This window comes from Elaeis guineensis, chromosome 13 (genome assembly GCF_000442705.2).
Source record: "Elaeis guineensis isolate ETL-2024a chromosome 13, EG11, whole genome shotgun sequence".
Classification (NCBI taxonomy): Eukaryota; Viridiplantae; Streptophyta; class Magnoliopsida; order Arecales; family Arecaceae; genus Elaeis; species Elaeis guineensis.
The window spans coordinates 14803549-14816364 of NC_026005.2; positions in this window are offsets into that span (position 1 = coordinate 14803549).

Below are 12816 nucleotides of genomic sequence, written 5' to 3' on the forward strand. Positions count from 1 at the left end.
CCTACGTCCATCGATGAAGGTATAAGTTTTGGCTGATTTCGTCGTCGAGTGTACTATACTTGACAATAATCTTGAGGATGAATCCAACAATAAAATAAAGTTAAAACTCCCGAGCCTGACTTAGTATCGATGTGGATGCTACATATTGATGGAGCATCCAACATACAAGACAGTGGAGCCGGTCTCATCCTCACCAACTTCGAAAGGATTATAATTAAATATGCCTTTCGATTTGATTTTAAAGCTTCAAATAATCAAATCGAGTATGAAACTCTCCTAACCGACTTAAAGATTGCCAAAAAGCTTGACATTGACAACTTGAAAGTCTTCACTGACTCACAGTTGATTACTGAATAAATCAAGGGCACGTTTGAAGCCTGAGACCCCATTATGATGAAGTACCTTTAGAAAATAAAAGATCTTACATCAACTCTAAATTATTTCAAGATCTCTCACATTTCAAGAATGGAGAATGCTTCGACGAATGCACTTTTCTAATTTGCAATCATTTCATTCAACTCACTGGATCGGACGTTTATCGAATATCTCGAACAATCGAGCATTGACAAAGTCGAAGAAGTGCTACAAGTCAATGATGAAACAAGCTGGATGGATCTAATCATCCAGTACTTAATTGATGGAACTCTGCCTGCAGATCCTTCAGAAGTCAAATGACTTAGATGGATGGCCTTACAATATATTTTGATAAATGGACAACTTTATAAGAGATCATTTTCTCTTTTCTTACTGAAGTGTTTGAGACTAATAGATGCCCGCTATGCACTCCGAGAAGTTCATGAAGAGATTTGTAAAAATTACTTAGGGGGCAAATTTTTGACTTATAAAGTTTTACGACAAAGATATTATTGACCCACCATAAAGAAAGATGCAGCTGAACTCATTCGAAGATATGAATCATGTCAGAAGTATGTAAATATACAATATCAATCGACTAGTCAGCTGACATCAATTATTGCACCATGATCCTTCGTACAATGAGAAATCGACATACTTAATCTTTTTCTTTCGGTATCTTATTAGAGAAAGTTTATTATAGTTGCAATCAATTACTTCACCAAATGGATAGAAACCGAAGCTCTGGCACAAATCACTAAAAGTAAGATGGAAGACTTCGTTCAGAAGTCAATCATATGCAGATTCGATCTATCACACACCATCATCACCGATAATGATCAATAATTTGATAATCAGAACTTCAAAAAATTTTATACAAAATTTTATATTACGCACAAACTCACATCAGTCGATCATCTACAATCCAATGGTGAAGTGAAAATAACAAACCGAATAATCTTACATGATCTCAAAATCAGTCTGAATGAAGCTAAAGACTTTTGGATGGAAGAACTGTATCCAGTCTTTTGGGCATATCGGATAACTCCTCACATACCGATGGAAGAATCACCGTTCAACCTGGTCTATGAAACAGAGATGATGATTTCACTTGAGATTGGATTGCCATCAATAAGAGCAAAATAGTATAATGAGCTGAGCAATTCAAAATGTCAGAGAGTCGATCTTGACTTACTTTCGAAAGTTCGACAGCAAGCTCAAGTTCGGATGACAGCATATCGGTGAAGAGTAGTCTGATATTATAATGCAAAAGTTAAGCCAAAGATCTTCTATCCAAGAGATCTGGTCTTAAAAAATGCAAAAGTTTCAAAGCATTTGGATCAGAGAAAATTATCTTCAAATTGAAAAGGATCCTACAGAATAATCGAGACACTTCAACCGGATGCATATCGACTAGAAACTCTTAATGAAATGATTATTCCTCGAACTTGGAATGTCGATAATTTGAAGATGTATTATTAATAAAGTTGTTCACATGTATAATGTTCAGAATAAAATATTGAAAATTAGAATCATGAAAGCTTCAGTCAACTACATCTACAAAATGACATTAGATCGATAAATAATCGATCAATTTTTACTGACTAAATCTTAATTTTTCACTGTAAAAATCGACTCTAGTCGAATGACTATTTATGCCGACTTAGTTTTAACTAAGTGAAATATTATGTCGATTCGACTCTGATCAAGTCAGAAATACATCGATTTGACTATGGTTAGTCGAAGGATATTCGACTTACCATCGTTTATCAAATATCTAAACATACCGATTTGATTATGGTCAATCAAAGACTATTTGACTTATCACCATCTATCTAAATATCTAAAAGACGTATAAGGTATGTCAACTGATACTCAACTAATGGACAAATGCTACTATAATTATTATTGAACATCTGATTCACAAATGGATAATTGATTGTCCGACTATGATTCCACAATATTAAAAGTACAAATATAAAAAGAGAGTTTGTATGTAGAAAAATTTTTCTTTTCATTCATTGAAGAGAATGTTACAAAATTGGACCCAATACCTGATTACAAAATTTGTCTGATTATAAAAGAGAGAAAGAAAAATATTACACCGATCACCAGTCGGTTTCTTCATCACTTTGCTCCGGTACAGCCTTGGTAGTTGGAGCAAGTTCTGGTGCAGTCAATGCATCTCCTTCAGTCGGTGCGGCACCCTCTTCAACAACCTCTTCTCTCGAACTAGGAGGAATGATGCTGCTCAAGTCCAAGTATGGATACAATTTTTCAACCGCATCTCAACCATCCTCATATCTGACACAGTAAGAGGCAAATCCGCTCTCGAGAATCTCCTCCTTGAATTCTTCTGAATCCTTGAAGTTCTTAATAGCCAGACTCAAGGTGTCTTTCGCCAAATCAGCTTCAGCCTTCGCGGAGGCCGACTCAATATCGGCCAATGCCAACCTCTCCATGGTGGCCCGATACCTGCCGCGCTCCACTTCCAACTCTTTGATGCATCCGTTTCTTTCTCTTCAAAAATGATCGATGGAATGTTTCTTGCACCTAATTCGGGACTCGAGAGACATGTGTTCTATTGAGCTGACTCAAGTTCGACTTTGGAAGACTGAAGGTCAGCCGTCAAACAGAAGATCTCTTCTTGGAGCATCTTCTTCTGTTCAGTTGCCGCCTGAAGCTGTTCGACGGAAGCAGTCTTTTCGACGTTGGCAGCTGCCACCTTATCCATCCATAACCGACAAAAGTCGATAATTTTTGGATATCCGCTCTCTAAAGCATGAATATCGTGCACCCACTGAAAAGAAAAAACAAGTCAAGTCAGATAAAAAAAAAGAATATCGAAAAATTATCCCAAGCATCATCGGATAGAAGGAGGAAAATATTTCGGACACTATCTGATTTCTTCTGTTCTCCCTATCTGTCGGAAGAAGTGCAGCCTCAATGAGTCATCTGGCCAATGATGGATTGGTCAGGGCCGACTCATCGATGGAGATTCGGATGTCGAAGAAGGTGGGAAGGCCCATGGACGATCCATCATCGGTAGATGTTGCCGGTGCCTTCCCTCGGTCTCCAGTCGGCGGTCGCGCGCTTGAGACCACTATGAAGTCATTGCTTGACTGTGCTCGAGACCGCTCCACTGGAGGAATAGCTGGCACAGCAGTAGATTATTTGGATTCGACCGCAACTGCTGATTCGGCTCGAACCCCCATTGATGGAGCCACTGATTGTTCTAATGCGGCCCCTTCGTCTCTCGCCGTCCCAACTCCAGCGGACGGTGCATCAATTGAAGAAAGTGTTGTCCGGGCCGACAACGCTAGGATCGACTCAGGAGCTATCTCCGACGGAACATCGAATTTTCTTGCTGGTACCAACGGGATGTCAATCCGACTCTTTTTCAACTGTCGGAAAGATCAAGCGTCAGTCGCTGCTCTCTTCTTGGCAACAAACGCACAGATATCAGCAGCCAAAACTCATGCCTTCATCCACATAGCTGTAGTCAAAAGATAAAGATCAGTATAAAATTCAGAAACAAATAAAATAAAAAGTGAAGTGGCTGACTATGTTATATCTAAAAATGTTACCGAACTAAGTTCGATATCATAGAGAGCTTATTTGGTCATCAGCTCTTACTGCGGTGGAACTTTCATATCTTTTAATCAGAAGAAGTCTTTTCGATCAGCAATCTCCATCCGACTATTCTCGTTGGGGCCGATTCTCGGATTATCCCAGCACGAAGGAAAGCCCCAAGGAGATAAAGAAGAAGCAAAGAAAAATTGATTCTTCCATCCATGAATGGACAATAGAAGACCGAAGATAAAAGAAAGATCTTTCTTTGGATTGAAAAACTACTAATCCTTAGCCTTAGGGTCAGGACGGAGAACAAAAAAAGTCTGAAATAAACAAGGATGAGGATCAATCAGGATAAGATGACATAACAAAGCAAAATTAATAATCAGTCGGATGGAGTTCGGAGCTAGCTGAGTAGGACAAAGACCGTAATAGTCAAGAAGATTCCGGACGAACTTCGGAATGAAAAATCGAAGATCGATCCGAAGATCCTCGACATAGAACACAACCTGGTCTGGATGAAGAGAATTCATCTGACCATCCGAATCAGGAGCAAAAAACTGATATTGCTCTGGGATACAGTATTATTTTCGAAGCCGTTCAACATTGAGCCCAGATAAGGAAGAGACTTTCATCTTCGGATCTGAAGGAGAATCATTGATTGGATTTTCTGACCGACTATCTCGAGAAGATGAAGCTTTCTTACTTGCCATTGAAAATGAGAACCAAAAGAAAAAGAAGACCCTAAGAAAAAGAAAGAGAAATTCGATCTGGAGCTAAAGATGATGCAAGGAATAGAACTCGAAAAGCTTCTAACACTGGGGCAAAACCTTTTGTTATAGAGGAAAGCGACAAATGCAAAAGTAAAGTCCAAATGAAATCAACTTTATATATATAGGACCCCTCGATGGTCCGGATGAAGTCGTTCAATTCAGGATATTTTCAGATATCGATATGTGGCTACATCAAGACCGATCATTGATCGGACGGTTCGGCATACCTACTCACAGATTATGCCACATCACCATTATCCGCATGAACAGCATAGAGCCAATGACATCCGACACATGGCCAAAATCTATCAGTCAGAATCAAATCGTCTGGATTCTCTGGATGTCGAATTATTTTCTTGAAATGATATCCCAATGCTGATCTCACAGTTATTGAAACAACAAAATAGCTGGAGACCTCTCATATTTCAAAAAGATCATTAATGCTAGCAATCGAATCGGGTTTCGAAACAGCATGTGATAACTTTCTTCATCCAACATAATAGATCACGTGATAATATGCACGTCAGACTACCTTGAACTTGAGAGTATGGGGCAACTGTTGAGACAATTCAACCGACCCCCGATTCTGACTTTAAATCGGCTCATGGACATAAAATACCGACTAATAATCAGTTGGCCGATCTACAGTCGGTTATTCTCAACTATCGACAGACTTAACCATGACAACTCGACTAATCTTAGATCGATGACCATCGGCATATCAGAATTATCGATCGATGCTCATTCGGATCTCCATGACTACTACCGACATACGATCGACATACTATTACCGATATATAGTTGGCTTACATAAAATTGCCAGTGCAGGAAGCGTGTAATGGTCAGAACATGATCAGTGACGGGTATAACTACTTATCCCATAATCACATAATGCCGAAACAAGCGAGATCCACATGCCTAATCATTACAGACGGTTATCAAACATTCATCTATAAAAGGAGGTAAACGAACAGCAGTGGGTAAGGCAATTCTGAACTGATATTCTGCCACTTTCAATACTTATCTGTTGTTCACCATTCTCCACTGACTTAAGCATCGAAGGGTTCTCGTCAGACATAATTTCGATCAGTGTGGATTTCTTTTGTAGGTGCTCTTCTCTGATGACGGGTGCAACAGGGGATTGGTTGCAATAGATTTGATTGATTGTTTATGGGAAAAAAAATTTCATGCATGCCCATGGACAATCAAGTTTAAAATCGGGGTGACTATACTTTGTAGACATGTCTATTGTTATGCATATGAAAGGTCTAATGAAATGCATATCACATTTATAATTTTATGCAATAGTGTTGTAACTAGTTTGATGATGAAGCTTTCCCAAAAGGAATAAATTTAGGCATAATCTTTGCTATTCATAATCAGGTTAGTATAGCTAAGAAAAGGCTTTTATACACGCACTTTGGAATGATAAATATTTACCACATGACCAACAAGTCAACTTGTGAGATCTCACATTGGCAACTTAAGCTTGTATATTATAGGCAACGGTATTGATGGCAAGAACTCTAGATATTCCGGAGCATCAAGGGTTATTTGCCAAATATAGGGTTCATTTTGATATGTTGAAAGATAATGATATGTAATGGATTTTGAAATCAATAACCTTGATTTTGTAATGTAGGGTGCCTTTTTGTGCCTTGAAATCTTTAAATAGTCTTTGAATCATGAAATCAAAAAGTTTCATATTGAATAGAAATTTTTGAATTCACAATTTTTTTCTCTTAGCCATCTTTAAATATTTCTGTTCTTGGACTTTCCGTGTACAACAACCAAGCATTTTAGAAGAAATGTCAAATGTAAATTTTTAAAATTTAATCAATGAAAAAAAATGCAAACATGATTTTTAGATTAAATCTGCAAATTTCAAAGGAAGCCATGGTTTTATTAGCTTAATATGCATTTATGAGGAAAGGAGGAGTGCAAGCAATGAAATCAGCAAAGTTTTGTTGGCAAATAGCTTATGCATGATTCATGAATTGTGTTGGATGTTAACATAATGTCTTTGCAAAATCTAGCAAAACTTTTTGACCGGTAGCAGGAATTTTAAGGAAAACAGTTTACAGTTAAATTTCACAGACACGAGAAACACATGAAAAGGGGGGTAAGATGGTCCCTCTGACCAACAACCGGCAACAATTTTTTGTTGGGCCTGCCCCTGAACTTTACTGGACACTTTGCTAGAGGGTTGAACCGAAGGTACACCAGCACACAGGGCGTCCCACTCTATTTTTTTAATATTTATTTATTTGTAAATTTCCCATTTTCATCCGCGTCAAAAGTCACGCCCCGTTCCGAAGGCTGTAAAACGTGCACACCAAGCCCAACCCTCAACCCTTGACCGGACTTATTGGATCGACCAGATTCGGTGGACCATCCCAAACGCCGAGGCAAATGTACGGTAGATAACAAGCATCCGTCTGAGAAATTAGTCTGGACCACGTCTTGATAGACCAGCACAAGCCATGAAGCACGTGCATGGTGGATAACGCGCAATCGAGAATTCGTGAAATACAACGGTTAATGTGGCGTGTTATATACCGTGGGATTTGGCTGACCTACCTGGACGTGGTCCAGGTAATGATTTCATCACCCGTCGTCTGAATTTGGATTATTTAAATATAAGGGGGTGACATGGTGAGTGATTATTGGACCCGTTCGCCGGATCTGGTCCATCTAATCGGCGAGTTGGAGCTGCCAAGAAGCGCACGTGCGAATCCACGCGAGCTGTAAACTCATGTGTTGGCCTCCCACTCGGCGAGTACTAAGGGTAGTAATTCATACCGGCGGATCGTAAATGGCTCAATCCGTTTACAAAACGATCGGTAGAATATGATATGGTTATTAAATATATTGTGATTCATAATTTATACATAAATTACTTATTAAATAGATCATCTGCATAATTTGATCATTAAATAGGCGCATCGGATCGATGCAAACAAAGCATATTTATAACATGATTAATAAAATTGATATATAAAATTTTAAAAAATTAAATAAATTTAATTTGTTTGGATTCAGATAAATCATAAAAAAATATTATAAATTAGAGTAAATATTTTTTGTTAGATTAGAATGGTTAAGTGTTGTTTGGGTTTAGATTGTTATGGACTCGATTAAAGCTGCAAATGGGTCGGATTGATTCATGATCCATTCCGATCCGGTCCAGGATCCGAACCCATTTAAAAGACCCATGGAGTCGGGTCGGATTCAAAAATTGGACCTATTCCCTTTTCGGATCGGATCTTAATTTTTTGAATTTGGACACGATCCGATCCGATCCATAAGAATTTTTAGATTAATTTGGATCTTAAGATACATGACTCAATCCAATCCGGACCCAAACATAAGATCCGAACCCAGTTGGAATGACTCATCCAAATAGAAGTTTGGGCTTGTGCCAAAATTTTTTAAATTTTTCGATCTTTCCCATCGATTCTCAAACTAAAAATTTTTAAGATCAAAAATTTTTCAAACCATTGAGTTCTTTTATTCTGACTATTGTAACATCTATAACAATCCGAGGAGGAAAGATTGGATGGATTCCTGATAATTTAAATGAAGAGCATCTCGATTACTTCTTCTGATTTTTTGCTGGGCTCAGACTACCAATTATTAGTAGTTTTTCTTAATTTTATTGGGAATATGCTGGCGATCAATAATCACACTTGCATGCCTTGTTTATATGTGATAATGATTAGATGTTATTGGTTTTGGATGTTCATGGATTCATGTGTGATGATAATTGTGTGGAAGGGCTGTTTTAGGGTGTAGAGGAGCAATGACGAACAGTACTTCCATGGAGCAATGGATGGAATAGTGGAGTGCCCCTGCCGTGGAGCATATACTCGATCTATACCACGAGATCAGAGCACGAGATTTGAAGGTCTTCCTCATTTCTTCCAGATGGGAGCATCCGAGGGACGCCACTATCGACAACCTTGTCAAGGTTGGGTGCCTTGATTGGATCGATTTGATCTTAAAGTTTGTCGTTCCTATCTCCTATAATCTCTATATTTTGATGTCTTATGTTCTGATTTCTTCTTTATTTGGTTTTGAGTCATGATTTTTTTTAGTGCTAAGGCACTAGAAGGCAACAATAATAATAATAAAAAGTTCTAATTTTCGAGTGATCTGGTAAGTTTAGTGCTAAAGAACTGAAATCAGAAAAAATATTAGTCACAAGAAGTTAGAATGATAATACATTCATGTCATATTGGAAAAGGCTTTCATCAAGCCCATCTATTTGTAGATCATGGATACTTTCATGATCAATAATAATCAGGAGGCAACAATATGTTATCTCCTATTCCGATCAAAAAAAATTTTCATATGATTTCTGGATATTAAATACAAACATTTAAGCTCCTCCAATTTACAACTAATGATTGTCATTTATATGATTCAGATGCGTAGAAGACTGCTACGATGTGGTCGCGAATTATAAGACCGAGAAAAGAGAAAAATTGATAGAGTAAGGTTACCACTTGTGGAGGATTATGGGAGACCAATGGTGCAGTCTTGTAGGCCATCCCAATGCCAACAGAACATTCAAACTCTCAAATCTCATGTATTACGATGCTTGAAATTTCTTCCTTCCTTGCTTTTGTTGTTTTTTTGATAGATTCCCTCTTCTCGTTCCATCAATATATAATCCACCCCTTTAGCAATATAAGAAAAGAGGCATTTCTTAGTTGTCATCTAACATTAGTATTCACTGATGAAAGGTTTTAAATAAATTAAATCCGTGATCCAATCCGATCCGAATCGAATCCGAACCGGACCCACATTTCATGGATTGGGACTGGGTTATATATGGATCCGACTCGAATGATCAAATGGGTCAATAAATTCGACTATGGACCTGACCTGATCCGATCCGATTTTTTATCGGGATGGGTATGGATCCAATATCAAGATCCAATCAAGAAATCGGGTCGGGTCGAGATCACTCAGGACCTGATCCGACCCGACCCATTTGCAGGCCTAGACTGGATAGAAATAATATTTTTTTAATAAATTTATAAAAATATTAAAAAAGATTATGCAGGTCTATTTTGGGTTGGCGAGTCAACCCGTGAATGACTACAGTTGTCAAAATGGGCCGGCTTGGCCCTAGCCCACGTGGATTATGATTATTTGGGCCGGGCTGGGCTTGGATCACTTGTTAAAATGGAAGCGACGCAAGATGTGCTTCGTCCGCTGATGTGCTTTGAGTTCCTTCACCTGAACTATGGCACCAGTGCTGTCGCAGTAGAGCATGACTGGACCATCGAGGGAGGGTGCTACTCCGAGCTCAGTGATGGATTTTCTCAGCCACACAGCTTCATTCGCGGCATCTGATGCTGCGATATACTCCGCTTCACAAACAGAGTCTGTCACAGTATGCTGCTTGGAACTCTTCCAGCAGATGGCTCCACCATTCAGAGTAAAGATATAACCCGACACACTCCTGCTGTCATCATAGTCAGATTGGAAGCTGGATTCTGTGAACCCCACAAGTTTCAGATCTGACTCGTCATAAACCAACCATTGGTCCTTAGTATTTTTCAAATACTTAAGGATGGCTTTAACCACTTTCCAGTGATTTTCTCCCGGATCAGATTGGTATCTACTCACTACTCCTAGTGAGTATGCCACATCTGGTCTTGTACATGTCATGACGTACATGATAGATCCCACGGCTGAAGCATATGGGACTCTACTCATACGCTCTCTTTCTTCAGGAGTTGTCGGACAATCCTTCTTAGAGAGAGAAATTCCATGACCTATCGGTAGATAGCCCTTCTTAGAATTCTCCATGCTGAACATCTTCAGCACAGTATCTATGTACATGGACTGGGATAACCCAAGCATCCTTTTAGATCTATCCCTATAGATCTTCATCCCTAGGATGTAGGATACTTCACCCAAGTCCTTCATGGAGAACTGTGATGACAACCAAACTTTTATTCCCTGTAGTACGGAGATGTCATTTCCGATTAAGAGAATGTCATCCACGTACAAGATAAAGAATACCATAACTGGACCATTTGTCCATTTATAGATGCAGGGCTCTTCTCCATTCTTAATGAAGCCATACGTTTTGATCACTTTATCAAAATGCATGTTCCAACTCCGAGAAGCTTGCTTCAGTCCATACATGGATCTCTGAAGCTTGCACACCTTGGACTCATCTGTGGATGTAAACCCCTCAGGTTGTATCATATACACCTCTTCGGTCAGCTCTCCATTCAGGAAAGCTGTCTTTACATCCATCTGCCATATCTCATAATCCAGATGGGCAGCTATTGCAAGCATTATCCGAATGGATTTGAGCATTACCACAGGGAAAATATCTCGTCATAGTCAATACCATAACATTGATGATACCCCTTGGCGACCAGACGGGCTTTATAGGTCTCCACCTTTCCATCTGCGCCCCTCTTCCTTTTGAAGACCCATTTACACCCAATGGGTTTAACCCCTTCAGGTGGGTCAACCAATGTCCATACATCGTTGACCTTCATGGATTTCATTTCGGATTTCATGGCTTCAAGCCATTTCTCGGAATCAGGTCTCTGCATTGCATCCATATAGGTGATCGGATCCTCATTATTCTCATCAAGTTCGATGGGATCACCGTCTCGGACCAAGAAACAGTAGTATCTGTCCGGTTGAGCGGTACTCTACTGGATCGTCTTAATGGTGCAGGTATATTGGACTCCGGATCTGATCTAATCATATCCGACTCAGGTTCAGCTATTGGTGTCGGTCCTTCTACCTGTTGAACTTCATCAAGTTCAACCTTAGAGGCAATGGTTCCTTCACCAAGAAACTTCTTTTCTAAAAAGATTGCCTTAAGGCTGATGAACACCTTTTGTTCATCAGCATGGTAGAAAAAATATCCTTTTATCTCTTTGAGGTACCCTATGAATGAGCATTTGTCAGACCTAGGTCCAAGTTTGTCTGTGACTAATCGTTTGACATAGGCCGAGCACCTCCAGACCTTAAGGTGTGAAAGTACTGGCTGACGTCCTGTCCATATCTCATATGGAGTCTTAATTACAGACTTACTTGGAACCCTATTTAATAGATAACAGGCCGATTCGAGTGCATATCCCCAGAAGGATATCGGCAAGCTAGCAAAATCCATCATGGATCGGACCATGTCTAACAGAGTCCGATTCCTCCTTTCAGACACACCATTATGCTGTGGTGTTCTTGGAGGAGTCCATTGAGAGAGAATCCCATTCTCTCCTAGATATGTGAGAAACTCACTAGAAAGGTATTTCCCTCCTTGATCAGATCGAAGAATTTTAATACTCTTTTCAGTTTGTTTTTCTACTTCACTTCGAAATTGTTTGAACATTTCAAATGAATCCGACTTATGTTTCATCAGATAGACATATCCATATCAGGATAGGTCATCCGTGAAAGTTATGAAGTAGAAATATCCACCTCTAGCACTGGTGCTCATGGGCCCGCATACATCAGTATGTACTAGGCCCAAGAGCTTAGTAGCTCTCTCATCTTTTTCAGTAAAAGGTGACTTGATCATTTTACCAAGAAGACAGGACTCACAGATTGGAAGTGATTCACAATCACTGACTTCGAGGATTTCCTCTTGAGTCAACCTGTTTATTCTGTTCTTGTTTATATGACCTAGCCTCTAATGCCATAAGTAGATATCTGACACACTATCTAATCTAGGGTGCTTGCCAGTAGAATAGACTCTTATCAGGCTTGATCTTTTTGGTCTGGCTCTGCACTGATGTCCCAGCCTGAACTTACACCTTCTTCACTTTCTTCTTCTTGTTCTTCTTCCCTTTCTTAAAGGTTCGAGAACCAGAAGATGAACCTCCCACTGAGTTCACCGACTCCTTGTGAAGTTGGTGATCCTTCTCAAAGTTCTGAAGCAACCCCAGTAATTCGTGGTAGTTCTCTTCAGGCTTTGTCATTCTATAATGAGTGAGGAATGGGAGATAAGACTTGGGCAGCGAGTTCAGTATTGCATTTTTCCTAAGCTGCTCATGCAAGGGAAAGCCGAGCTTGCTCAATCGTTCCATCAGCTCGATCATGTACAATACATGATCAGTGACAGAGGCACCATCCC